Source organism: Canis lupus, chromosome 3, assembly GCF_048164855.1.
Source record: "Canis lupus baileyi chromosome 3, mCanLup2.hap1, whole genome shotgun sequence".
In the NCBI taxonomy this organism is placed as follows: Eukaryota; Metazoa; Chordata; class Mammalia; order Carnivora; family Canidae; genus Canis; species Canis lupus.
In genome coordinates this window covers 41,081,470-41,092,179 of record NC_132840.1, presented here as the reverse complement: position 1 = coordinate 41,092,179, position 10,710 = coordinate 41,081,470, and the positions used below count along the sequence as shown (strand labels likewise).

At 43.9% G+C, this 10,710-nt stretch overlaps 2 pseudogenes; both read right to left on the bottom strand.

Moving 5' to 3' along the window:
* Positions 1-453: 453 nt before the first annotated feature.
* LOC140624792 (glutathione S-transferase Mu 1 pseudogene) lies at positions 454-1,125 on the bottom strand (annotated as a pseudogene).
* A 2,967-nt stretch (positions 1,126-4,092) lies between these two features.
* Positions 4,093-10,354, bottom strand: LOC140625815 (phosphatidylinositol N-acetylglucosaminyltransferase subunit P pseudogene; annotated as a pseudogene).
* Positions 10,355-10,710: the final 356 nt, after the last annotated feature.

The following is a 10,710-nucleotide window of genomic DNA, read 5'->3' as shown; positions in this document are numbered from 1 at the left end:
CCGGGGTCTCCAGCATCACGCCCTGGGCTGAAGTCCGCCCTAAACCACGAGGCACCCGGGCTGACCCCACCTCCTACTTCTTTTCTTTTTTTCCTTTCTTTCTTTCTTTCTTTTTTTTTTTTTTCCATAGTGCTCAAGGCTTTACTGGAGATTAGGCAGGGCTGGGCAGGGACCACCCCGGGGGAGCAACACGGGCACACCAGGTCACACCGGGCTTCAGGGCAGTGCTGGGGAGCTCAGGGCCAGGCTCTGCCGGAGGGGTAACACCGGGGAAGGAGGAAAATTGCTGAAGTGGAGAGCTGACGTCAAGGGCCTTGATGAAAATAGGGTTGGGAAGGAGAAAAGGGGTTCAATAGGTATTTCATGGGGACAAAAACTGTAACAAAGGGCAAAAAAGCAGGACACCTGTTCTGGTACACAGAGCAAGCACAGCTCCAGCTCCTTGCTGGCATCTCCTCCCATGCCCCCCTACTTGTCGCCCCACGTGGCAATCTTTAGAAACAGAGGGCCTGGGACCAAGCGGCTGGACTTCATGTAGGCACAAATGCTCTTCAAGCCCTCAAAGCGAGCCTTGACTCCTTCAGGTTGGGGAGCGCGTCCAGGGAAGTGGGCTCAACTATGCGGGGCAGGTCAAGGATGTCGGAAACCGGGAAATCCACGTAGGTGAGTTTCTCCCCTGCAAACCAGGGCCTCTTCCCCAGGAGCTGTGAGTAGAGCTTCATCTTGTCAGGGTTTGCCTTCACGTACTCAGGCTTCAGTTTCTCAAAATCAGGGCTGTAGCAGATCCTGGCAAAGTATATGCGGTGTCATAACCTCATTCTCCAAAACGTCCACACGAATCTTCTCCTCTTCCGTCTCCCCATAGGTTGTGTTTGCGAGCAATGTAGCGAAGGATGGCGTTGCTCTGGGTGATCTTGTGAGCCCCATCAATTAAGTAGGGCAGATTGGGGAAGTCCAGGCCCAGCTTGAATTTTTCATTCAGCCACTGGCTTCTGTCATAGCCGGGAGCGTCCCCCATCGTGTACTTCTTCTCCTCGTAGTGCGAGTCGAGTCCGTGTACTCCAGGAGCAGGTGGGCGGCGTGCGCCAGCCTGCGAATGTTCCAGTAACCCAAGATCATGACCATGGTGCCGGATTTTTGCGCTGAGTGTAGGGCCCTCCTACTTCTTTCCATCTTCAGGTCTCAGGTCACATGAACTCCTCCAAGAGGCCTTCCAGAACCCTTTCCTTTTTTTTTTTTTTAAGATTTTACTTATTTATTCTTGAGACACACACACACAGAGAGAGAGAGAGAGAGAGAGAGAGAGAGAGAGAGGCAGAGACAGGCAGAGGGTGGAGCATCAAGATGCTCAACCTCTGAGCCACCCAGGGTCCCTGATTTTAATGTGTTCCATTTGAGTGATTTTATTAACAAATGTCGGAGAGGCAGAGGAATTTCTTAAAAAGACTATGTGAAAACATGATTGCAGCCATTTAAAAATTTAGAGAAAGAGTCCCCAGTAGAGAAACTGCTCACTCCCCTTTGGTGTAATGGGGCCAAACTCTGGACAGTCTAGTTAGCAACTGAGAAGTTAGCAGGACGGACATCCTGATCACAAGTCTGACGGTTGTGGACTCTCTGAAGATAGAATCAGTAGTCAATCCATGTATACTGCAGAGTAGCTTAGCTGTTAAAATACCCATAAAAAACATTAAAAAAAATATTTATTTATTTATTCATGAGAGACACAGAGGAGAGAGAGAGAGGCAGAGACACAGGCAGAGGGAGAAGCAGGCTCCACCAGGGAGCCCGACATGGGACTTGATTCCAGGTCTCCAGGATCACACCCTGGGCTGAAGACGGCGCTAAACTTCTGAGCCACTCAGGGTGCCCCCCTCCTTTATTTTTTTCTTTTCTTCAACTCCGGTCATTGCCTTCTCCCTTGCTTTCACCCCACAAGCAGGACACTCTTTGCACATTTACCTGAATCTGAGCTCCCCAAATTGCACTTCTTTGATCCCAAATAAACATTTCTTTGCCTTTCACTGTGGCTCTTTATTTTGAGGTTAACGTGCTCTTCATGTATTCCACACACATTGGGCACTACTGGATATGGGTGCATGGCTTCTTAGCTGTATAACTTTGACCAAGTCAACCTCCATCTGAGCCCTGCAAATCATGCCTGGGGAGCCCAACCACCCAGAACCCCTGCCTGAGCTGCTTGGCCCACCCTTCCTAATTTCGGAGATAGCCAACATCTAGCAAGACACAGAATGCCACCAGAGTCCGGGGTGGCAAGTCTGCTCACTCACTCCTTCCCTCCTTCTACAGAAGGGCCTGGTACCTACTAGTTGAAAGTCTGGGTACAGGAGAAAAATCTGTGAACAAGAAGATCAGATTCTTGCCCTAGCAAGGTTATAGTCTATATTCTAGTGGGAAAGTGGAAGAGAGACATTCCAAAACACACAAAATTGAGTTGAATGGATATGTTCAGGTTCTGATAACTGAGAACCAAATCAAGAGGGTGATAATACAGAGTGTGTGACTCCCTGGGGAAGAGTTCTGAGGGCAGCCCTGGTGGCCCAGCGGTTTAGCTCCACCTTCAGTCCAGGACATGATCCTGGGATCTGGGCTCGAGTCTCACATCGGGCTCCCTGCATGGAGCCTGCTCCTCCCTCTGCCTATGTCTCTGCCTCTCTCTATGTCTCTCATGAATAAATAAATAAAATCTTAAAAAAAAAAACAAACATTAAAACCAAATAGGACAACCAAGTGGCATAAAAAACCCCCAAACAACTTGAACGTGAGTTGTGGTTGAAGGCAAATCCATGAGCTGGAGCAGCATGTTAAGTGACATGGTAAGGATGTGGGCAGCGCTATTCTGAGGGATGGAAACCAAACAGGACAAAGGACCTCGTTTCTTTAAAAAAATACACCAGGAGAAAAAAAAGGGGTGTGGGGCAAAGATTAAATCTCAGTGTTTAAATTGTTAAAAAGAAAAAAAAATGTTAAAAAGACATCATCAACAGTCACTAAACTCTACCTTTGAATAATATACTATTTGTCAATTAATTGAATTTACATTTTTAAAAATTTTAAAAATTTTTAAAAAGTGAAAAAAATAGAGTAAATTAAAAAGTAATAATTCTCTCTCTCTCTCTCTCTCTATATATATATATATTTTTTTTTTTTTTTGGTAGAATTTTATTTGTTCAGGGGGAAAAAAAAAGCAAATAAATAAATAAGTCAGTCAGTCCTAAATAACGTATTCTAGAGAAGAACAATTCTTCCTCTGTCCTTCAAGATCTTCCAGCTAGGCTAAGAATTCAGTTTCCAGGAGAAAGATTAACAGGAGAAAGCTCCAGTTTCACTCTGTGCACAGGGATGCCCAATAATGAGATGAGACCTAAAGGAATGATCCACACGGGCAGTTTGTATGCTTTTTAGACATAGGGATAATACACTTGTGAGGACTTGATAGGATAGAGAAAACGGATGTTTGAGAGTAAGGATTTTTTTTTTTTTAATTTAAGTTCTGGGATCCCTGGGTGGCTCAATGCTTTAGCGCCTGAGTTCAGCCCAGGGCCTGATCCTGGAGACCTGGGATCGAGTCCCACGTGGGGCTCCCTGCATGGAGCCTGCTTCTCCCTCTGCCCTTCTCTCTCTCTGTGTCTCTCATGAATAAATAAATAAAATCTTTAAAAAGTAAAACAAAACTAACTAACCAGATTTGTTGCTAAGCTCTCTTAGCTTTAAAGTTCCTGTCTCTGGTGGTAAGGATGTCATTTTACTTCTTAGTACAGGGAGAGTACCTTTCACATGGGAGACTGGTTTCATACTTTCAGGAGGACAGAGGAGGGTCTGAGTATCCTTGCACCAGCTATTTCTAAAGTAACTTTTATTCAAAATAATCAATATGTCAAAGGGGCACGTTTCGGGAGGCCTGCCCTTAGCCCTAGGAGATGAATTGTTATTACCTGAAGGCAGTGTGTGTGTGTGTGTGTGTGTGTGTGTGTGTGTGTGTAGCCTGTTTAGATCCTGACTCAAACACAGAAGAATACCCAAAACAGGAGAAAAAAAAGGAAAATTTGAACATGGGAGTGGATATTTGACTTAACTGACTGAGCCACCCAGGTGCCCCAACATTCCATTTCTGTTGTTAACTTCCTTGGCTGTAAGAAAGAACATTTGGTGCACTCCACTGGTTGGAATATTTTCTAATGCTGTATTGCTTTTTCCTGGTATTTCTTTCTTTTTTTTTTTCCTGGTATTTCTTTTATAATTGTATGAATGGAGTTGAGTGGAGAGGTACTTGGACACATCCAATTGCTATGGTTATAAAGAGGTAGACAGGTAATGCAACTGCCCAGAGTTTTTGAGGCCAATAGATTAAGGCTAAGAAGTTTAGTTAAGATTCAGAAATAAAAGCCCACACCAGATTAGTATGAAGCCCAGCTGGGAGGGTAAGAAAACCTCAGGACATGTACAAATCACTTTTTCTGGCGTGGCGACATGAATGTTCCACCACTCTCCCTGTGGCTTTGGACAGTCTCAGGGCCAAGTCCTCTGCCCATGCGCCCACCTGACAGTGCAGGAAGGTGAGGGAAAAGGCCTTGGCCCCTGACCTACACTTTGTGGTGCCCGAGTAGCTTTAAGACAGACTACCCAGGAGGTTTGGGCAAACAGGCTGAGCAAGCGGGATCACAGTGATGACCAGTGCATCTTTGAGTCTGCCCAGCTCTTCAGACTTGACTGGCCCAGTCAGGATAGAAGATTTTGCCTGGTTCCAGTTGGATTACCAAATTGACACCCCTCTCACAGGCCAGGGCAACCTTAAGCCTGAAAGGAATGCTGAAGAAGGGGCGCCTGGGTGGCCCAGTTGGTCGAACATCTGCCTTTGGCTCAGGTCGTGAGACCAGGATCCTTGGATCAAGCCCTGCATCAGGCTCTCTGCTCTGTGGGGAGACTGCTGCTCCCTCTATCGCTCTCCCTGTCTGTGTGTGCACATGTGTACGTGTGTGCATGCGTGCTCTCTCTGTCAAATAAATAAAATCTTAAAAAAAAAAAAAAGAATACTGAAGAAAGCCAACCTGGAGTTCCAGCTGAGACACTGCCCTTCCACTTATTCTGCTCGGAATGACCTTCCTCACCCAAATTCTGCCCTCCGTTCTAGGTCAATCAACCTATTTGTCTTCCCTTATTCAGGCACTCATCACTTTGCACAGCTACAGTTTACTTGGAATGCACCGATGTCCACCCATAAAGCTGGCTCCAGATTCAGGCTGTTGGTTGAGATCACCACTTTACCAGCTATGTGACTTTGAGTAAGTTAGGTACCGTCTCTGTGGGGCCTTTTAAAAATTTTTTAAAAGTAGGCAACATAGTACCTACTTCATGGTGTTGGGAGAATTTGAGATAATTCAACTAACGTGCTTTCACAGAGCTTAGAAGTCAGTAATACATGCACATTGCAAAAGTTTGTTAAATATAGGAAAGTACAGGGACGCCTTGGCTGGCTCAGTCCACAGAGCATGCAACTCTTGATCTCAGGGTCATGAGTTTGAGCCCCATCTTGGGCATAGAGCCTACTTAAAAAATAAAATACAAGAAAGTATAGAGAAGCAAAGATACCTCCAACAAGTTGATGCACATTCTTTCAGATTTTTCTATGCATACATGTACTTACATAAAATACTAACCTCTTACACCAGTGACCTTTCCCTCTTTTGGGATTTTGGTAAGATTTGAGTCAAAAAATAACTGGGGAAGAAATATATACATAACTCAAGCTTTCCAGCTCTGTTTCCTGTAAAATTAAAAACATTATAGTACCTACCTCATAGATTGTGGCTTGAATGCAGCAAAACATGCAAAAGTTTTTAGAACTGTGCCTAGAACAGGCCTGGTAAGCCTCAAATGTTTGTTATTAATTTTATCATTTATTTCAATGCTTGGCAGGTTTTTCTTTCCCTTTGAAAAGGTGTTACTCTTTTTTGGGGGGGGGAGTTCACATTATTTCTGGGTAATAATTATTTTCATTGCTATTGTAAATGATATCCCTGCTCCTCTCCCCCATGTCTTGCTGATGTGTCGGAAAGTAGTAGCTGATATCTTACTGCTAATAGCTCATGACCTAGCATCTCCTGGGAAAGACAGATCTCACAAACAGATTAACATAGCGTGTTAATTGAAAAGATAAAGCTAAGCAGTGGGTTCTATGAATAGTAGAGAAGGCTGTCAGCCAAACTTGCAGGGGAGGACTGGGGAAGGATTGTCAGAAGCTGTCAAGGGGACTGTGTCTTGAAGGGTGAGCTTTTTGCACATCTTGCTGCACTCCCATAATTGCTTACCTCTTCCTCAGTGGAGGTGCCAAGCTTGGGGGGCTCTGGCTCCTGCTCCCACTGATGTTAGGACTTCAAGTATTAGAATACCTGCCCTGGGAATAGAGACCCTCTCCCTTTCCTTTTCACTGCACTTCTTCCTAAATTTCACAGAGACCACCCTCTTCTAACAGCTAGCCTTGAATCTGCAGCCAAAAAACCCGAGGGATTGGTTACAGCTCTCCTTTGGGATGTAGTAACTATTCTAGCCTGGAGGATATATCCTAATCTACTAATCTTTCTCTGGAGAAGAATGGTTTCTATGGAGACAGGATATTTAATCCTACCTGTTATTAAAGATTCTGGTTTCCTGTTTCTCATCACAATTTCGGGGCGGGGATGCTCCTCTGGATTTATGTAATAAGAGCAAAACATTTCTTCTGAACAAGATTTTCTTCTGCAGGCACATGAATCAGGTAGATGGAAGACCTGCGCCATCTCCTGGTCATGAGTGTGAGTAGCTTTCTTAAATCCCATTGTTCTTTCTTATCAAATGCAGGTTTTTCCTTTCTTTCCTTGTTGCTAAATCTGAGGCTCTGGGAACTTCAATGGGTGTTCGGAGAAGACTCACCTGAGTTAGGTTAATGCAGATTCTGATTCCTGAGGGTGCAGCTGCCTGCATCGGGATTCTGATGTAAACTGCTCACCGACCACTCAGACACAGTAACGATAATAGGATGAAGGCCCAAATGTAAAACAAATAATGGTTTTTAAAAATTGTTTTCTAATTATAAAGGAAGATTTTGGGGCATCTGGCCGACTCAGTGGAGCATGCATGAGACTCTTGATCTAGGGGTTGGGAGTTGGGTGTAGAGATTACTTAAAAATGAAATATAGTTTTTAAAGATTTTATTCATTTATTCATGAGAGACACACAGAGTGAGGCAGGGACACAGGCAGAGGGAGAAGCAGGTTCCCTGTGGGGAGCCCGACGTGGGACTCGATCCCAGGACTCCAGGATCAGGCCCTGAGTCGAAGGCAGACAGATGCTTAACCACCAAGCCACTCAGGTGTCCCTAAAAATGAAACATTTTGGATTTTTTAAAACCCCCCACTGGTTCATTAAAATGTAAAAGTTTGGGAAGTACAGAAATATTAAAGATGAAAATTAAAATCATATATAATCCTGACAAAAGCGCTAGTTTATCATCTTTTTAAATTTTTTTCAGTTTTGTGTCTGCAGTGAAAAATTTTCTTTGAAAATATGCATCATTTTCCTTTGGGTGGCTCCAAGCCATGTGGTATTTAACCATTCCCACATGGTTACTGGTGGGCCCTTAGGCTGTTTTCACTATTGTAAATAATAGTGTAGTATTGGTGTGACCATACATTTACATTAATCTTTGAGTACAACCTTGATTCTTTCCTTGGGGTATAATGGGAATGATTCTGGTAATAGAATCATTGTTCTATTCATTGCCAGTTCATTGTTTCCTGTTTCAGTACATTGGCCAGAATTTCCATAACATGGAACTGCATAGATGAAGGGAGTCAATTCCTCTACAGTCTCCAATTAGAATCATAGAGACTATCCTTCTCTCTAATGTCTAATGGAATTTTTCAACTCGTATTTCCTCTCTAGGTATATTTTCTTCTATCTTTTGTTTCTCTTTCTCCTTTACCCCCAAGCTAAATTTTATTTTTTGCATTTTAATGACTTGTTTTTCATTATTAGCTTAATTTTAATGAAAAGGTTGGAATAATAGGAGAGCATGGTGAGGAAAAATATATATAGCCTTTTTTATGATGAACTATTATGTAATATACCAAGTTCAGTCCTATTTTATTGAGTGCCAGCTTGGTCGGGCACTAATTAGGCCCGGTGGGTAGGAAGTAAGTGGTGATCTAATTCATGACCTAGAGAGTAACATAAGTATGAAAATAATTACAAAAAATAAGTGATGGATGCACTAATGAAACAATGCTCAAGGTATAGATTTACTAATAACACAGAATTCATCTAAGTTTCCTATGTTACGTTATCCAATGAAGTGGGTATTACTCTTATCACCATCATTTCCAATTTACAGATGAGAATTCTAAGGCACAGGGTAACTTGCCCAAAGTCTTAAGAGCCAGGATTTGAACCTAGGTGTTCCTGCTCCAGAGTCCATGCACATAACCATTAGATAATAATGTCTCTCTGTAATACCAAACAGGGAAGGATTATAACTTTGGAGGATCAAAAAGGATTTTTAAAAATGAAAACTTTCAACTAGTGTTAACTGAACATCTATTAAACTGCAAGCAGTGTGCAAAGAGCTGAATATACAGTGGTGAAAAAGACAGCCACAGTCCACGCCTTCATTAAGTTTGCAAACTAGTGGGAGAGCCATACAGTAAATAAATAAAACCACAAATGGATACATAGTCATATTTTATATAATGTGTGTGTGTGTGTGTGTGTGTGTAATGAAGGCAAAGAACCAAGTACTAATATAAAAATAATAGTAACAGGGGACACCTGGGAGGCTCAGTAGTTGAGCATCTGCCTTTGGCTCAAGTCGTGATCCCAGGGTCCTGAGATCAGGTCCCGCATCGGGCTCCCTGCATGAAGGCTGCTTCTCCCTCGGCCTATGTCTCTGCCTCTCTCTCTCTATGTCTCTCATGACTAAATAAATAAAATCTTAAAAAAAAAAAAAGGTAACAGGCCAAGGAAGGGGTAGTAGATGATGGTGGCAGCGTGCATGGCCTCTCTGAGGAAGTGACATTCAAGTCTGGAGCTGAAGTATGAGTTAGCCAGACACAAAAATGGGAGGAAATGTTTGAGTACATGTCCTGGGGGCAGGAGCTTGGGGCAAGAGGGACTGAAAGAGAGATTGTGATAGAGGGGAGATGTTGGTAAGAACAGATCATTCTGGGCCACATTTAAGAGAAAGGACTTATTCCAAGGTCAACGAAGGATTTGATGCAGGGGTGGAGAGGAAGTTACAAGGTCCTACAAATATTTCAGGATCATTTGATTCTATGGAGTATGAATGGAGAGGGTGAGGGGGAACTGGGAGAGAGTTAGAAGTCGGTCCAAGAACAGAATGGTGGTGGCCTGGACCAGGCTGGTGGCTCTGTACACGGAGTAAAGTGGACAGCCTGCAGGCATACATTGGGGCACAGCCCACAATTCTTCTGGGTGGCTTGGATGTTGCGGGGGACTTCTAAGGTTTTGACTTGGCCAGCTAGGTGGATGTGAAGTTGTCTACTGAGGTAAAGAAGGCTGGGGGTGAACAGATTTTGGAGGGGGTCACAGAGCTCTCAAAAATCCAGCTCCCAGAAGTGAGCTTTCATTGGAGTTCAACTGGTTCAACTAGTGTAAATAACATTCCTTTTTCAGCCTAATTCACACTCCCCTCCCAATTCATCCTCTCTTCCATCTCTAAAAGCAATCATAATCACCCCCAAATAATAAGCAGTATGACCTGTTGTCTGGAGAAAGGGGAGGGGCGAACTCTCATCCAAGGCTCCTTGGCCCTCACCCACTGCTCTTTTCTCCTCTTGGAGGCTCTTGAGCTCTGACTCTGGAAAATAATAAACTGTTCTCTGGTTGTTCACCCATGTGTCCCTTTTCTTGGGGGCATGTTAGATTTTTTAGTCTTTTTCCCTGCTGAACTCCCAGCCAGCCTTCCCCATTCACAATTAGTACATTTATCACCCCCTCTACCTCTATGTTATTTGCAAACCAAGTTCAAAAGGGAGTGCAGGGATAATTGGAACATTGGTGCAGTGATCTGGGATTTTCAAGGCGCAGAAATCTTGTTCTTAACTCTATTATTAGAGTGATTTCTTTCAAGGGTACGTAGGATCACAAAACTCCACAGATGAAAGGATCTCACAGACTCTGGAATGCTGAAAGGATGAGTTCTAGACTCTGTCCAGTGGCTGAGGGGGTCCTTCCTGACTTGGACCCGGTTGGTCTGCCCACTTATATTTTTCCACTTCTCTTCCCACACGTTCCAGTCACTCTTGACCCTTGATTGTTTGATGAATGCACCATTCTCCATTGTCACCTTGAAAATGCTGTTCCCATCACTCCTTGACCTGGCTACCTGGCTGACTAGCAGGGCTCCTGCAGCCCCTGCAGGCAGCTCCCATAACTCCCCGGTCTCCCTCTCTCAGAGCATCATTTTGCTCTATTTTACCTACTGCTTCTTTATGTGCCCCCAGTAAGCAAGTCGAGGACAGAAAATGGTCTTATTCAGTTTGGTATCTCCTGAGCCTAAAATATGGTCAGCTTTTATACTAATCTCTTTTTAAAAATTACTTATTTATTCATGACACAGAGAGAGGCAGAGACATAGGCAGAGGGAGAGGGAGAAGCGGGCTCAACTGCGGGGAGCCTGATGTGGGACTTGATCCC